Genomic DNA, 18,838 nt, shown 5'->3' with positions numbered 1-18,838 from the left:
TGCAGCAACTTTGCAATAAGATGTGCTTGTGCACTCTAAAGTACAGTATTACTGTCCAGAGTTTACTGTAAATGTACTGAAAATGTGCATTGTGATGTGGTGAAGCTGGTATGTGTTGGATATTGTGGTCTGTGGATGTGGAGTTCATGCTGCCTTTGCCTGCAGAGTGTGCTTTGATATATTGGTGCTGACTGACCATATGTAATGAGGCAGTCTTTTATGGGGCAGTGACTATTATATGATAGAATTCACCCTTCACTTTGAAAGGGAGAAGCTGGAATCAGATGTAACAGCATTACAATTGAGTAAAGGTAACTGCAGAGACATGAGGGAGGAGCTAGCCAGAGTTGATTGGAAGGGGAGCCTAGGAAGCAAGACGGTGGAATGGCAGTGGCAGGAGTTTCTGGAGATAATTCATCCTGAGAAAGAAGAATCATACTAAGGGGAGGATGAGACAACCATGGCTGATAAGGGAAGTCGGAGACAGCATTAAACCAAAAGAAAAAGCATACAGTATGGGAAAGATTAGTGGGAAGCCAGAGGGTTGGGAAGCCTTCAAAAACAACAGAGGATGACTTAAAAAAGCACTTGTGGGGAGAAGAAGTAATATAAGATTGTATGAGTTTTTTTAGATATCTTAAAAAGTAAGAGAGAGGCAAGAGTCGACTTTTGACCACCTGAGAAGTAGTAATGGGAACAAGGAAATGGCAGAGGAACTGAGTAGGTATTAGTTTTCACAGTTGAAGACATCAGCAGCATACCAGGGAGGGCAGAGTTGAGTGTAGTGACCATCACTAAGGAGAAGGTGCTGGGGAATCCAAAAAATTTGAAGGTAGATAAATCACCTAGACCAGATGCTCTATTTCCCAGAGTTCTGAAGGAGATAGCTGAAGAGATTGCAGAGATATTGGTTGTGATTTTTCAGGAATCACCAGGATCATGGAGAGTTTCAGAGGACTGGAAAATGGCTAAAATAATACCCCTGTTTAAGCAGGGATGAAGGCAGAAAATAAGAAACTATACGCTGGTTAGCCTAACTTTGGTCATTGTTAAGATTTTAGAGTCCATCAGTAAGGATGAGATTGTGGAGTACTTTGAAGTGCATGGTAAAATAGGGCAGAGTTAGCATGGCTTCGTCAAGGGGAGGTCATACTTGACAAATTTGTTAGAATTCTTTGAGGTAACAAGTAAGTTAAACAAAGGAGAGCCAGTGGATGTGCTCTGTTTGGGTTTACAGAAGGTCTTTGACAAGGTGCTGCACAGGATACTGCTAAATAACAGCCCATGGTGTTAGGGGTAAGGTCCTGGCATGGATAGAGGATTCACTGACTGGCAGAAAGCAGAATTCCTGGCATCTAATTTCTAACCTTTGATGAGAGAATGGGAAATTGCAATTTAAGAGGTGAGATAAAGATATTAATGAAATGTTGATACATGTTAATATATCTAAATAGGTCTCTTGCTCCTCACTAGTGAGAATCTCGTCTTGCCATTCAGCACTTGATTGGAAATAGGACTTTTGCTCTCAAAGTTGAGAAGCTCCTCGCTGGACATTTCAGCCTATTTTCCCAACCTTTTTGCCATGGCTGAAGTCCTTCAGGGGTTTTGCACATGGTTTTAGCATACTAAGACATGTATACTGTATAGCTAAAAGTAGGCTGATAAATGTTCAAACAAACACTCAGACCTGGTGCAAGATTCCTGCAAGTATTAGCAGACTCCTTGAAGACCCTTAACATAATTATCAGTCTGTGCTTCAGATATGTATAAATAAACAGAAGTATGGACAGATAAATATCCAAACCTATGGAACCTTATTGCAGCCCTGATGGAAGTTCCTGGTGGACACCTTAAGATCTCAGAACCCCCACTTGGAAAACTGGTGATGGATGCAGTAGACAAGCAAAGCAAATGGCTTAAGCAGAAGAAACCAGTAACTAATTCATGACTCTTCAGAGGAAAGGTCACTCGACCCAAAACATTAACTCTGATTTCTGTTCACAGGTGGTGCCCGAACTGCTGAGCTTTTCCAGTAATTTCTGTTTTATTTCATGACTCTTGTTTTGCCTATATATTATAATCTTTGGGAATCCTTCCCACATCACTTTGCCACACTACCTATATCTCTTTATTTAATGGTTTGTTATTCTTACCTGGCATCTTTATTCTTAATGAAGAACAAAGCCAAACAATCCAGGAGAATCCCTAGATCAGTGCCAAGCCACTGCTGAGTTTAGCTGACCTTGACTATGATTGACAGAAGGGTGTTATAGTTGAATCCTGATTTCTTTGTCACTGGCTCAATAATTTACTTGGGTCGATGTTGGATGTTGAAAGGATGAGGATGGGTTGTGTGGTATTCTCTGCCTTTACCAGACCAATTGGAAGTGAGGAGATGGGAGCTCCATATATACCTGATCATTTGGAGAACACAGAGCATTTCATTTCAGCTTTTTCTTTACGTTTTAAATATCTTTCAGACAAAATCAGAACCGCATCATTTAATTGTCTCACCTCCACCCAACCCAAACAATTGATCTAACTGAATTGGCTTTCTGAATTGCAAAATATTAGTTGCCTTAAAAATACCATTTTAGAAAGCAAATTAATATTCAGAGACATTCAAAGTACTGTGGAGATGCTTGTCTCAATGGTCTGAGGCTGTTTTATTTTGAAATTTGCATCATTGTCATAACCACGAAATCCAAGCAGTTATTGATCCTAGCAACCTGTTTTACTAATATTCAATTGACGTGTTAAATCTGAGCATTTACAGTAAGATGAGAAACGGTAAAGCTATAATTGTTTAAAATATTATTTTAGAACTGGAGAATTTTCACAGATGACTTGATGACGCCTGAACTGATTATCAAAATCCAGTGCCTAGTTCAGAACGTTTTGAGCATTTGGTGGTGGGTGGGTGGAAGAGAAGAAAAGTGGGTGAACTACCCAGGAACTTGCATTTCTTCCTGAAATAACTGCGCAGCGGCTGGTATCCCATTACCAAGTCGCCCTTTATTTACTTGTGCACAGTACACTGCCTGTGGCCAACCAGCTTGGACTCAATCCCCTGAACTGAGGAGATTGTCAATCCCCTGTTAATATTGTTCAGCCAGTGCCTCCTGATTGGCTCAGATTAACAACCCCAATCAAGGACCTCATAGTAAACAAGGTCCACCTGGTTCTAATCACTACACTTCCATTTCCAACTAGAAATCATAGTGCAACATTAGCAAGAGCCTGGTAGCAGATTACTTTGCCAAGAATAGTATGTGAAAGGAGGAAGGCTTGCACAAAATTTGGTACAGATCAATAGGTGAAAATAATTAAAACACCCTTTTTACTAAAAATGTAAAAATCATTGAGTTAAGTCGTTGTGGATAGAGTAAGAATTGGAAATTAATGGAAATGAAATAATTTGCTTTGAGTATTTAAAATCAGTGAAAAAGATGTATTTTTTGTGTATTAGGAATGATACCAGATGCATTTCTGCATTGTTTTTGAAGCATAGCTTGTGATGCTGCAGCCATTTTGACCCCTCTTCAATTCTTTGCCACTCCTCCACCAATCTGTCATATTAGGTTGGAGCAAATCATTGCCAATCTTGAAGGAGACATGACCAATTGTTGCACTTCCCTCAAAAATACTAATCTGGACTTCTCCTCAATTATATAATGCTATTAATGCATTGTTTTGCATTTCATCCTAATATCTGGCATTTCAGTTCTCAAGAATATAGCTCTTGATTATATTTGAAATAAAATATTCTATACTAAACTCAAAATAACAGTTCTGTTGCGTGTAGAATATCATTTGTTGGTCCTGTATTGGTTTATAAGACAGATTTTTTTGTAAATTTATATTCATTAAGATGGAGGATTTGAATTCTGGGGAAAGTAGTGATTTAATTTAAAGTACTCACTGTCAATATCAAACTTTCCCGGGGCAGTCACAAATTGTCTACAGCGGAGCTGCTCTACACTATCCCTTTCAAACATGTCCCGGACAGATATAGCACGGGTTTAGATCAAGAGTAAATTTCTATCTGCACTGTCCCAATGCAACGCTGCCAGAGCCAGTGCAGCCTTGGTTAAGATTCATAATAAAGCTTTGTCTACATTCTCCAATTAAATGCTCCCAGGACAGGTAGGGTACAAATTAAATTCAGATTAGAGTCTCTCCTTCTTCAGTTCCCCTCCAAACACTCCCATTGAAGGTAAAGCATGGTGTTATTAGACAAAATAAAGTTCTGTACTGTCTCTATCAACACTCTCACTGTCCCCACAACACTCCCAGGACAGTTCCAGTAGGGGGGTTAGATGCAGAATAAAGCACACTCTGCACTTGCCCCATTAAACCCTCTCAAGACGCGTACAGCACAGATTATATACTTCTTTAATGTCGCAGTTATTGCCTCAATTGCAACTTCAATTAGAGCAGTCCATCCTATATAGTACACCTAGGGCATTGTGTGTAGTTTGGGTCTTCATATCTGAGGAAGAATGTTCTGGCAGTGGAGGGAGTGCAGCTAAGGTTTACCAACCTGATTCATGGGGTGGCAGGACTGACGTATGGTGAGAGACTGGATCAGTTAGGATTATATTCACTGAGGAGTTTAGAAGATTGAGGTGCGGGAAATCTCATAGAAATCTACAACATTCTAACAGGACTAGACAAGGGTAAATGCAGGAAGGATGTTCCCGATGACCAGCAGAGACCAGAACCCAGATGTCACAGTCAAAAGGATATAGGGGTAGGACTGAGATGAGGAGAAATGTCTTCACCCAGAAAGTGAGGAGCCTGTGGAATTCTCTACCACAGAAAACAGTCGAGGCCAAAACATTGAGTGTTTTCAAGTGACCACAGGGTGGTGCGTGTATGGAATGAGCTGCCAGAGAAGGTGGTGGAGGCTGGTACAGTTAAAACATTTAAAAGGCACCTGGATGGATATATGAACAGGAAGGGTTTAGAGGGATATGGGCCAAATGCTAGCGAATGGGACTGGATTTCTATAGGATATCTGGTCAGCATGGAGAGTTGCACCAGAGGGTCTTTTTCCATGTTGTATAACTCTATGTCCGTTATTTTAGTTTTCTCATACCAGCCTTCCTGAAGCTTCTCTGTGTGAAATTACCACTTGATTACTGACTAGTGTAGAATAAGGAAGCTATTTTGAGCTGGTGGGATTGGTGAGGCTGCTTTAAACATCACCAGAAATACTTTATAGGCACTTTCAAAGCAGGAGTTCTTGTTTGTATGACATGTTGTGTTGATGTTCATTGGAGAGCTATGGGCATTGCTAATATTTCATGATGAGTAAAAGTCTTATATTATGTTTGCTAGCCTGAGGCTCACGGTCCAAACTTGGACACTATATTTTTACAAGAAGATGCTGGAGAAGTTAGAGAAGTGGAGTTCTTTGATGTTAAATTGCTCAGAATTCATTTCTGAAAAGTTCATTTACTATCTGTCAACATTGTAGTCTTCTGAAAATACTTGATGGGACTCTAGGGAGTTTGAGTCAAGAGCTTCAAACTCTTGTACATATTTGGCGAACAGATGCTCTGACCTTATTTTGACCCAGGCATTTTGATACAAGACAGCAGGTTCGGGGGTGGTCTCCTAAGTTCTCACCGACCTTAAACCTTGACTGTTGCTAAAACTAAAGGCGTAAGACACTGAGTTCAATTTAAATTTTGCGTGCAGTTGCAAATAATCTTTATCTAGCAATTGACACTGTAATTCACGTATGATGACACAATTGTTGGTACCAAATAATCTGTTGAAGCACTGCATTTGCAACATGTACATTTTTAAATATGGATTTTTGTATTAATCTCTTTTGCAAGTGGTCTGCAATTTATGTGGTACTCAATTTCTTACTAATAATAAAATTCAACACACTCTTGTAGATCTTGGAAAACAATGCAGAGTTGAATGGAGTAGTTTGAATCCTTGCTGTGCGCTAAAAATTTTCCAATTTCAGCCAGGGCCGCTGTTGCAGGTGTGACAGAGTCCTTTTACTTATTATTATCCATCTGCTGGAACTATAACCCAGCACTGGTCGGCATCTTCAGGAAAAGAGAACATTCTTCGTAGATAGTTTGCCTGTCCAATGAGAGATGCTGAACATGTTGAAAACAATCTGTGTTTAGCAATTGGTTTGCTGTCATGCTATCAGACATCACACTTCATTCTAGTTGAAAATCGATTTTAGGGAAAGATCAAGAAAACCAGTCATTTAATTCTGGTGCTTCACACTTGGACCCTGCAACTGATGAGCATTTTCCAATTTGCACAGTTCCCTGATAAACCAACTATCGAAATTTCTGTGAGGCTGTGTTTACTTAATATAATTAAATTTTCTTTGGCCTTAAAGTGACATCATAGAACATTATATTGCATCTTACATAGTATATCATCCCTTTATAAAACAAAAGTAATATCTTATTGTGGTCATCATGGCAAAAACTGAAAGAGAAAGTGGGTGGTGAAGGTGTTTATACAGGTAGGGGGTCGTATGAATAATTTTTCTGCGCATCACCTATTGAAACAAACCCTTTAGACCTGATGGCTTTGTTTTCAGCTGAATAGTAATTATCCAGGCCCGTTTCTTGCCAGCTCTCAGGGCCACTCCCTGCTGATTGTACTGTCCTCTGAGATGCTTTTACGTACATAGTGAACAGTGGCATTTTAAGTTCCTCTTTTGTAATTCCACAGGATAATCTTCTGTACACTGCTCCACATTTTTAGCTCTTGCTATTTTTCAGAACTCATCCATCCTAATGAACAGCAATGGCTTTTTTCAATGCACATACTTCCCAATGGAAGGAGTAACAACGTCTTGTGCAGTTGTAAAGAGCTTCATTTGGAGTGTTGTGTGCATTCTTCTTCCCCTTATTCAAAGAGGGACATACTTGCCGTAGAGGGAGTGCAGCAGAGGTTCACTAGATTAACCTAGGATTGTGGGATTGTTTCATGAGGAGAGATTGAAGAGTCTGGGTCTGTATTTTCTAAAGTGTTGAAGAATGAGGAGGGATCTCATTGAAACTTAAATCCAATCATGCCCTGTGCGAATTTTGTCTGTAGATAAGTGGTTCCCTGATTGGTGAATCTAATAAATGACTGGCCATTTAGGCTTGAGATGAGGTAGAGTTTGTTTACTCAAAGGATGGTATAGCTTCAGATTTCCGTGACTGGAGGGCTGTGGAAGCTCAGTCATTGAGAATGTCAGAGACAAATCAGTTGATTTTTGACACTAGTGACATCAAGGGATATGGAGATGCTGTTGAAAGTAGCATTAAGATCAGTCATGACGTTATTGAATGATGGAGCAGGCTCAAAGGGCTAAATAGTCTATATCTGTTCTTATGTTCCTAATGGTTAGTTTCAGAAATGATGCCAAACAACAAATACAGCGAAATTGCGATGAGTCAAATTTGGATGTCACGAGACTGTTTGTGTCGAGGCTATCAGCAATTCCCACCTGCAGAATAGCCAATTCCATAGCATGTGCTCAAGATTAGTTGAAATCCTGTACTGTTAAGACTGGAATAATCAAACTTGTGTAAGCTTGACATATTACCGTGCCGACCAATCAGAGCAGAATTAAGACACAAAATCATGAAATGCCGGACAAGCCATAATTTGAGGTTGAAATCATCCTCTGAAATGTTATACAAAAATGATTGTGCTATTGAGAAAGTTACAGACAGATTGTTAAACTGTCCATGAGGTTTGGTTAAAAGGAGAGAGAGAGGTGACCAGAAGATCAGTTCTCAGAGTGAAGAGACCTGGTCCTGTTGTTCGCAGTTGCATGAGAATTCAAGATAACAGGGTACCAGATAATTGGAACTTTAAATCACAACGTGAAACCTTTTTTCCCATATCTTACAATGAGTGAGAATCATGCTGTGCTCTAGTCAAATACCATGCCTTGATGCCTTTTTATTCTTTATTAGAGTTCAAAGAGTGAATGTCAGCATTTTATTTTTCTATTAATGTTTCACAGCCATGCTTAATCCTACTCTCCCCACTATTTCCACTCTCCTTAAGAGTCTGTTCATTAACATTTTAGATTGAGTACAGTGACGTTTTTTCGGTTTAACCCGATTAATCTGGAAGCACTGAAATCAATTCAACGATCTGCTGGTATAATGGTTGATCTGTACAATCATGGAAACTTGCAGTAGAAAAGAAAGCCATTTTCGTTCATTGAGTCTGTGTTGGTTCTTTGTAAGCCCTGTCCAGAACTAGTCTCCCTGCTCAGTTATCTCACCTCAGGCTTGTATTTTCTTTGCTTCAAATGTTTACTAATGCTTTGTTCTCACATTCTACTTTCCAGTAAATCACGCCATCAAGAAATTTCTCCTAACTTCCCGTGTGAAATATCTTTTCCTGTTGGAAATCTTTGTAGTTGTGAAAGCCTTTTCTCATCACCAGTGCAAATAGTATGGGAAGTTTCTATTCATGGTTATAGCTTCTCACCCTTGTTGAAATCACCCAGTTCAGTAGAGATCATTGAGTAAACCTTAGACTTTTTAATATTTGTTGTTTGGTAAAAGCAGTAACTTTACTCAAATGAACCATTGGGAAGCATATGCATTGAATATCAACTTACACCATTCATCGTATTGCTCACTTGTTATTAAGAATGGTATGCTCAGTGGAGATTACAATCTGTTTATTTCCAAAGTTGCCAGACCACCTTTGTGTTATGAAACACATCACATCTGGCATACTTTGGTATTTATATATGAAGGCTCTCTTTCTTCACCCGGCAGGAAAAGCCTGCTGGCTGTGTTTAATAACAGGAGTTGGGTTTGAAATCATGACAGTTCTTTAAAACGTACATGACATCTGTTTATTTTGTTCACTATAAAATGGCAAGTATTTACATTTTGAAGGTTGGGAACTCAACTTAACTTTAAAAAAGTAATTTGAGGTACTATTAATCATTAGTGCTCCGAATGCTTGTTTAGCCTCTATTGAAATGTATTGGTGGTATTCCTAGACCATTCAGCAATTCCCTAAGTGCGCTCACCCCCTCCTCATTTTCACAGGAGGCATTGATTCTTGCTAGGTTACTGTTCCATATGCTGACAGTCCTTCTCTAAAGAGCCCACGTAGTCATTTTTCATAAAAAGGGAGTAGGTGATTCTGTTCCACTCCAAAGCCTGATCCTTTCTTAACCTGACAGCTACACGTGTGCACTCCCGTGAAAAGACCACTGGAAAGGTCAGAAGCAGGAACTTTGTCAAATATATCCTCCCCTGTAGCCAGGGGCGTTAAGGCCAGTTGCAGAATCTATCTGCTGCCCTAGCTGGAATCAAAAATCTTATTTTCATGAGTAAGGCTTAAAAAATATTATGTTAACGGGATGAAGGATGTAAAATGAAATTATTTGTACTCATCTGTTTCCAGTTAATATTTGCTTAGGCTGAGAAAAATCAGATGTTTAATAACCTATGGGTCGACTTTGAAAAAGTGCACATGCAAAGCATTAGATGTAGTCAGATTTGACACCTAAAGAATTATAGAGTTGAAAAGATTCCATGGTCCTTTCTGCATTCCTCATATGGTGGGAGGGGTCACACTTTAATTGACCACAGGAGTTTCCCTGAAGCATACAGTCACACAGTTTAAGTATGTTTGGGTTTTTCATCATTTTGAATTATTTTCCTCCCTTTTCATAGCATTCCTGTGCACCACCATGCTGTGGGTGGGGGTGGGGTAAATTCCCTGATCACGAGACAATCAAGTGTGTACACTAGGAATGGTAGTGTGGTTTAAAGAGTGTTTAAAATACACCCTCATGTTAATTCATTACATGTGTTTATTGTGATACCAAGCTATACTATACCGCAGCAACAACTTTTTTTATCTCTATAAGGCACAGACAGTAGTGTGATGGGATAGTTCCCATTTGTTCAGATGAGCGCAATTCCAGTAATGCTCACGAAATTGGGTACAGCCTAGGGTATCTTGACTTGCACCACATTCACAAACATTCACCTACCTTAACCAGTGCCTCAGTAGCAGCAATTTGTAAAACCTAGAAGACATAATGCAAAAATGCACTAAAACTCCTTTGACAGCATCTTCCAAACCCACGGCCACTACCAGCTAGAAGGACAAGCGCAGCAGGTACATGGAAATACCACCATCAGCAAGTCCTCTGCCGATGTGAGGCACTCACCATCTTGACTTGGAAATATATTGTCATTCCTTCAGTGCCGCTGTGGCAAAATCCCAGAAATTCCTCCTTAATGGCATTGTTTATGTACCTACACTAAAGTACTCAGCAGTTCAAGAAGGCAGCTCACCATCAGGGTGTCAAGGGCAGTAAAGGTGAGCAATAAATGCTGGCTGAGCCAGCGAACCCCACATACTTTAATAAAAAAAAGTACACCATGAAGTGGTAGTGGATTGTGATTATCAGAGTTGGAAATGCAGGTCCCTTTAAGGGTTAGACAGTGAGCTTCAGATTTGAATGACAGCAGGTGATGCACATTGGAGTTTTATATTGGGAGTTCATATAGGTGTATTTTCTAATCAACCTGTTCAGCAATGTTATCACACAGCTCCGAAGCAGGTAGGACTTGAATCTGGCCCTCCTGGTTCAGAGGTAGGAATACTACCACTGCACCACAAGAGCCTCCTTGTTCTAATTCTGAACCAGTGGTTTAATTCGTCAAATGGTTGATTTGATGGTGGTGTAATCAAAAACATTTTAGAAAAGCTCAGTTAATGTAGGGCTATTGTGGTGCAGTGGTAGTGTCCCTTTCTTTTATCGAAAAGGCGTGGGTTCAAGTTGCACCTGTCTAGAAATGCGTCATTATATGCCTGAATGGATTGATTAAAAATATCCTCTCTATCCGATAAATACTGGCCGAGCCCACCTTGCCCATGTTCAGTGAATTATAAAATAAAGGCTGAGTTCTTGGAGAGCCCTTGTGGAACAGTGGCAGTATCTGTACCTCTGAATCAGGAGGTCCAAATTCAAGTTCCACTTGCTCCAAAGTTGTGTAATAACATCTCTAAACAGGCCATTTAGAGAATATCGAGCACTGAGTTCTCATGGGCGAGTGGTAATGCCACTAAACTAGCAATCCAGAGACCAAGGCAAAATCCAGGCAAATTCAATGGGTTAGAATCCCACTATGGCAGCAGGCGAAATTTAAATTTGATTAATAAGTCCAGAGTATAAAGCGAATCTCATGAAACACTCATTGATTGTTGTAAAAATCTCTTGATCGATTAATTTCCTTTAAGGAGAGTCCATGTTCAAATGCAGCAATATCTAGATAACATCCAAGCTTGGGCTGACAAGTAGCAAATAACATGCAAATAACATAACCACACAAATGCCAGGCTATGTCCATCACCAATAAGAGACAATCTAACCACCACCTCTTGACGTTCAATGGTGTTACCATCACTGAATCCCTTACTATCAATATCCTGGGGATTACCATTGACCAGAAATTCAACTGGACTCACCACATAAACACAGTGGCTACAAGAGCAGGTCAGAGACTAGGAATACTGTGGTGAATAACTCACTTCCTGACTCCCCAAAGCCAGTCCCCCGTCTACAAGGCACAAGTCAGTAGTTTGATGGAATACTCCTGACTTAGCTGGATGAGTGCAGCACCAACAACACTCAAAAGCTTGATAAAAAAACAAAAGAACAGCAGATGCTATAAATCAGGAACAAAAACAGAGGTTTCTGGAAAAGCTCAGCCGGTTTAGCAGCATCTGCGAAGAAAAATCAGAGTTAACTTTTCGGGTCCGGTGACCCTTCCTCAGAACTGATGGTAGCTAGGAAAATGTTGGTTTATATGCGGAAGATAGGGTGTGGGGAGGGGGTTAGGAGGAGGTGGGGATAGAGCCCAAAGAGAGAGAAAAACAGTTGAGCAAAGGAGTTGATAGCGTTCTGGCTAGGAGGGTGAATGGTTGTTAATGGAGAATGTTTGTGGCTAACAATACGTAGTATGTAATGGCAGGCTATTCGATAACAAGGCCTGGTGTGGAAGGTAGGGGGCTAGGACATTTGAGCGTTCAGGTCCTAAAATTATTGAACTCGATATTGAGTCCGCAGAGTCCGTAGATTCCCCAGCACCGTTGTCGATAGTGCCCACAACCGGGTCCGACCCATCTCTTGCACTTCTGCCCTCACCCCCTCTCTTCCCTCTTGCAACAGCGAGAGAGTTCCCCTTCTCCTTACCTATCATCCCACCAGCATCCACATCCAGAAGATCATCAGCTGCCATTTCCAACACCTCCAGTGAGATGCCACCACCAGACACATATTTCCCTCCCCTCCTTTGTCTGCCTTCCGCAGAGACCATTCCGTCCGGAACAACCTGGTCCACTCTTTCTTCACACCCAACATCCTCCCCCCCACCCACAACCCTATAGCACCTTTCCCTGCAACCGTTGAAGGTGTAATATCTGTCCATTTACCTCCTCCCTCCCCTGTCTCCAAGGGCCCAAACATACCTTCCAGGTAAAGCAGCACTTTACCTGCATTTCCCACAATCTAGTCTACTGTATTCGCTGCTCACAATGTGGTCTCCTTGACATTGGGGAAACAAAGCGTAGACTGGGTGACCTCTTTGCAGAACATCTACACTCTACTTGCAACAAAGATCCTGAGTCCAGTTGCCTGGCTCTTTAATACACCACCCTGTTCCCAGGCCAACATCTCTGTCTCAGGCTTGTTGAACTCCCCCAGCGAAGCTCAGGGCAAGCTGGAAGAGCAACACCTCACTTTCTGCTTGGGGACACTGCAGCCCTCAAAATCGAGCTCAATAATTTTAGAACCTGAACTCTCCCATGTCCTAGCCCACTACGCCCCAAACCAGATCTTGTTATCGAATAGCCCACTACGCCCCAAACCAGATCTTGTTATCGAATAGCCTGCCATTACACACTACCTGTTGTTAGCCACAAACATTCTCCATTAACATCTATTCAGCCTCCTACTCAGATTGTTATGTACTCTTTTGTCTGTCTAACTGTTCTTCTCTCTCTTTGGGCTCTATTCCCACCTATCGTTTATTCCTTACCCCCTCCCCACACCTTATCTTCTGCATATAAACTGACAGTGTCCTTGCTACCATCAGTTCTGGGAAGGGTCGCTAGACCCGAAACGTTAACTTAGATTTTTCTTCACAGATGCTGCCAGACTTGCTGAGCTTTTCCAGCAACTTCTGTTTTTATTACCCAAATGCTTGACACCATCCAGGGAAAGCAGCCTGCTTGATTAGCACTACAGCCACAAGCATTGACTCCCTCCATCCCCTACGCCCAGTAGCAGCAGTGTGTACTATTTACAGGATGCACTGCGGAAATTCACCAAAGATCCTCAGACAGCACCTTCCAAACCCACCAAAACTTCCATCGAGAAGAACAAGGGCAGTAGGTACATGAGAACACAACCACCTTCAAGTTCCCTTCCAAGCCAGTCACCATCCTGACTTGGAAATTTATCACCATTGATTCACTGTTGCTAGGTCAAAATCCTGGAATTCCCCCCCAAATGGCATTGTGGGTCACCCCACAGCAGAGGTACTGTAGAGATTCAAGAAGGCAGCTCAACGCCACCTTAAGGGCAACTAGATTCTTAGAGTCATAGAGATGTACAGCATGGAAACAGACTCTTTGGTCTAACTTGTCCATGCCGACCAGATATCCTAAATTAATCTAGTCCCATTTGCTAGCATTTGGCTCATATCCGTCTAAACCCTTCCTATTCATATACGCATCCAGATGCTTTTCAAATGTTATAATTGTACCAGCCTCTACCACTTCCTCTGGCAGCTCATTCCGTACAGGCACCACCCTCCACGTGAAAATGTTGCCCCGTAAGTTCATTTTAAATTTTTCCCCTCTCACCTTAAACCTATACCCTCGAGTTTTGGTTCCCCTACCCTGGGTAAAAGACCTTGACTACTCACCCTATCCATGCCACTCATGATTTTATAAACTTCTGTAAGGTCACCCCTCAGCCTCCGACGCTCCAAGGAAAATAGCCTCGGCCTATTTAGTTTCTCACTATAGCTCAGACCCTTCTTGTAACATCCTTGTAAATCTTTTCTGAACCATTTCAAGTTCTGTAACATCTTTCATATAGCAGAGAGACCATAATTGAACACAGTATTCCAAAAGTGGCCTAGGGATGGGCAATATATGCTGGCCAGCCAGCGATGCCTGCATCCTACAATGAATTTAAAAAAAACTGCTGTCCTTATATGTCTGCACGCGACTTCAGACCCACGTCAATGCAGTTGACTCTTAACTGCCTTTAGCAATGGGCTAGCAAGCCAGTCAGTTCAAACACTGTTAGAGGTGGACAGCAATTTTCCTCGCTTGTAATGTCCATAGCCAATGAAAGCACAATAAAAGAAAGAGAGCTGAGTTCTTCCCAAGTAGGGGCTGGCTTCTGGACTAGAAAGGTTTCAGAAAGGAATGGTAGAAATTGATGTAGATTTGCAATAAACCCTTGGTAAAATGTAAGCCTTTAGCTGTCTTAATTCATCATGTGGATATCGGTGTGTGAGTCAGTGATGCCCACTATTTCTAGTCTAGGCTCTCAAAGAAAAAGTGCTTATTTAAACAAGGATTTTGAGAGCGGCTACCAAGAGTCACATTAGGAAAAGAAGAGACGTAGTTAAAAGGAAAAAGAAATTTGAATTTTCTTTCGATGTCTGCCAAGTGCTTCCTTAGCTAATTGTGTAGGGAATTGATTAACTGTTGCATTAGTTAATCAATCTGCATTGCTAATAGGCCAACTCCCCACAGTGTTTTAATCTACGTACTAGTGTGACATCTACAGTTACACAACCATCTGCGTGTCTGAGAAATTTTGATTTTTTTTCAGTTCTATTGATCTGTTCCTGGTCTGTTCATGAAATGAGCCTTTATTCCAATTCTCCAGGTGGATTTGAGTGACAACCAGGCCTGATATTAATCTTTGGGACCATCTGGTTGTGGTAGCAGTTGTGTAATTCTCCCTGCTTGCTTATTCTGTTGGTTCTCTCTGTAGGCTTTGGTACTGTTCTGATGCAAAGTGAAATTGTAGATATCGGAACAGATTAAGGCTTTATTGTTGGCATGTATGCAATGTGCAATTTGAACGCCCAAGCAATAGTTAATCTGCTGCTGAGCAGATAAAATATTGGAAAATTAAAGTATGAAAGAGAATCTTGCATTGTTTTGGTAAAGCCAACAACACTGAGGCTAACAGATACGAATGGGGATATTCTTCATTGTGATCATCGAGAGTATTGCTGTAATGAGCAGCAGCTGAAGTGAGACACCATATGGAATTATGATTTTTTTTAAAAAGGACAGTGTTAGCAATTTGCCCAACAAAAGTCATTGACCTGCACTGCCCGTTGAAAAGTACAAGTATTCCAAGTATCAGTGTATTTGGCTTCTTCCTCTAATTATCTTACAATCTTATATTTCTGATTGAAAATCAGATCTTTTAATTCGCTTTTCTGCCATGGAATGATTACTCCAAATGTCAAAATGGTGCAGGAGTGAGCCATGATGTCAACTAGCCATGACAAGCTGCAGGAACCATCTGTGTATGCTTTTTAGATGTCACTGTATTCCATATGCAGTTATATCGGCACCTATGCATGTGCAGACAGCACCCACTGTGGCTGCTGCAGAAGGAAGAATTGGCAAAATGGCTCAGGGAGAGGGAGACTGGGGGCAAATTGGATCTTCCACTCTCAGCAGAGTAGCTCTCCGTTACCTTGCAGCCTGGTTATCATTTGCCATAGTGGAGGACAGTGCGCAGCAATGTGCCCATCAGTTTTTACATTCTGGACAGTGCGTGTGCTGGCAATGAACAGTTGCTTCTTTGTCATATCCACAATTCTGGCCAGGTAGGGGGAGCGGTTGGACCGGACGAATGTATGTTCTGCAGGCTGCAAACCCTAGAAAATAACTTCAAGTGAAAAAACACAGATAAGGTTCCTGGCAGCTGCTGCTTTGCCACCTTGCAATGTGTATCACTGCAAACCTGTTTTCCTGTGCACGCGTGGGCACTGCACCACTTACTGATGGCGTTCACAGTAAACTCAATCCTTCTGTTACTGGATGGGACTTTGTGGGTCCTGAAGTATACCACACAAGCTTATGGGTTGTGCTGCCATTGCTAACCTAATCTCAACCACTAGAAATTATGTTGAGAAGCTGAAGGCCGTGCAATATCTGATATCTGGTGTACAGAAAACAATGTTAGTATAAATGTCTGATGCAGCGATGAACTTGGGGCAACATCCATCATTCTCTACAGCTGACCCTTGTAGTGTGATTTGTTGTCTGTGTCATGCAAGTTTCTATCAAGAAGCTATGTCCCTTGCAAATTATGGCCTCTGATGGACTGATGTGATAATGGATTACTTGTTCTAAATTTGATCTTTTTAAGCTTCATGCTTATTGGTATGAGGGATTTGCAATTGGCTGTCACCTTTGTCCTTTACCACATAGTATGCTTGGTCAATTCTCTGTATGCTAGCAGGGAGCCTCGCTATCTGGAATTTCTGGGAGCTGATGGTGCAGTGCTTGCTGCAGTGGGATGGGCAGGCACTTTATCTGTGATCTGTTTGAAAGTATCATCAGCAAAGGACATCAAAATTTTTGTAACCTATGAGGAGATGCCAGTGTCAGGATGAATCTACTTGACCATTTTACACTTGTGAATTAAGTTATATTCTTTCGTCAGTCCTGTAGCGTATAGGGTTGGTGGATTAACTATAGCAAATGTGGGGTTACAGGGATAGGGTGGGATGCACTTCAAGGTGTGATCAGACTTGATGGTCCGAGTAGCCTCTATCTGTACAGTAAAGACTCTTATGATTCTATGAACCTTTTTTGGTTCTTCCTGTCTTTAATGTGACTTTATTGATGGTTTTCTTGGTATGAATGTAGATTAAGAAATAATCATTGACGTTGATAATGAAACAGAACAAGTGAACATCAACATTTTTTTTCTAAGCTTTCCCCCATTTCTGATAAAGACTTACTACATTACTGACATTTTAGTTCCGATGAATTGTCATCATCAGAAAAGTTAACTCTGTTTTTCTCTCCCAAGACTGATTACTGAGTTTTTCCAGCACTTTATTTCACTTTTTTTTAAGCTCTATTTTTTAGCTCAGTCTGTCTTTGTATGAATTGGTTCAGCTTGCACAGTAGGATTTTTGCTTTTGATTTGGTTTCCTGTTTCCTCTCTTCTGTGGAATTTCTAACCTTTCCTGGGGAAATGGTTCCAAAGATTCTGATCAGCCCTTCAGAATCTTAACCAAGTAACTATTCTTTATGGATGAGGTTAGTTAGCAATGTGTCGAAGTTCACTAATGAATTACAACTTGGGCTTGATGATGCTCTGTAAAGCTGAGTGCAACAGAACATTGCAGTTCTGCTTATTTACACGAAGACTTACAGCACCCGAATCCTGTGAAAAACAAGAGTAAAGTGCTGGGGGTGCTTAGGACTTAGTCTGGAGCCTTGAAAAAGCCACTTATGGGTGAACACTGCAGCCACAGATAATTTGCAAAGTGCTTACAACACTCAGTTCACTGTTGATGGAACTTTGATTGTTCCTCAGTGACTTTGTCCCATCAGAGCTACAGTAGCATAATGGTTATGGACTTGTAATCCAGAAGCGTGGACTAATGAACCAAAGATATCAGTTCAAGTCCCACTGCTGCAGTCAAACCATAACCAGTTGGTAGCATTATCTGCTTCTGAGTCAGACTGTTGTCTGTTAAAGTCCACTCTAGAGATTTGAGTACATAATGTAGGCGGACACTTCAGAGAAGTATTGAGAGAGCACTGCACTGCAGGAGGAGTCTTCTTTCAGAAGAGATGTTTTAAATGAGATCCCATCTGTCCTCTCGGGTAGATATTAAAGATCCTGTGGCACTGTTTAAAGAAAAGCAGGGAAATTTAGCCCCTTTGTCCTGGCCAGTATTTCTGCTTCAGTCAAAATTGTTAAACAGATTATCTGAATGTATTTCATTGCAGTTTGTGGGAGCATGCTGTGCATAAATTGGCTGCCACATTTCCTATGATACAACAGTGATTAAATTTGAAAATAACGTATTTAATTGGCTACAAAACATTTTGCAATGTCCTGAGATTGTGAAAGGCTCTGTATAAATGACTTCACTCCACACAGCTGTGGTGACAACAGGAGACCACAGCTGGCTTTCATTCGTGTTGCCAAGAATACAAGGTGATATGTATCAGGTCTTTCCAGATCTGATAGCTGACATTAGATCAGCCATTCTGCTGATCCCTGAAAGCATAGATCTTGAACCAGTGGAGTGCTGCTGGCTGGAAGCAACGTCTTTTGAAGCTGCTGACTCTTAGGAGAGCTGCAGAGACCAAAGGCACCACTCTCACCTCATTCATTCCCTGTAGGAAACTACCCTGTACAAACTCCAGAGTTGGCTTCCCTTTTGGTTTGGGGTCCAGCTGCCAATGAAAGAAGTCCACAGTCCTGCGAGTTTCCTGTAGCACAGGAGGTGATGGCCCAATGGTATTATCGCTGGACTGTTAATCCAGAGATCCAGGAATGTACTGGGGACATGGGTTTGAATCCCACCACAGCAGATGGTGGAATTTGAATTCCACAAAAAAACAGAAAACTCCAGAATTAGGGATCTAATCATGACTATAAGTTGATTGTCAGCAAAAACCCATCTGGTTCACTAATGAGATAGTAGGAACTGCCGATGCTGAAGTCTGAGACAACAAGGTGTAGAGCTGGATGAACACAGCAGGCCAGGCAGCATCAGAGGAGCAGGAA

General features: G+C 41.3%; 1 protein-coding gene across 3 annotated transcripts in view; it reads left to right on the top strand.

The window, feature by feature from the left end:
* LOC109918809 (spectrin beta chain, non-erythrocytic 1-like) overlaps positions 1-18,838 on the top strand; it is a 258,622-nt gene that overhangs the window by 15,363 nt on the left and 224,421 nt on the right. The window lies entirely within an intron of this gene.

This window comes from Rhincodon typus, chromosome 43 (genome assembly GCF_021869965.1).
Source record: "Rhincodon typus isolate 14 chromosome 43, sRhiTyp1.1, whole genome shotgun sequence".
In the NCBI taxonomy this organism is placed as follows: Eukaryota; Metazoa; Chordata; class Chondrichthyes; order Orectolobiformes; family Rhincodontidae; genus Rhincodon; species Rhincodon typus.
This window is presented reverse-complemented; position numbering and strand designations above follow the sequence as displayed.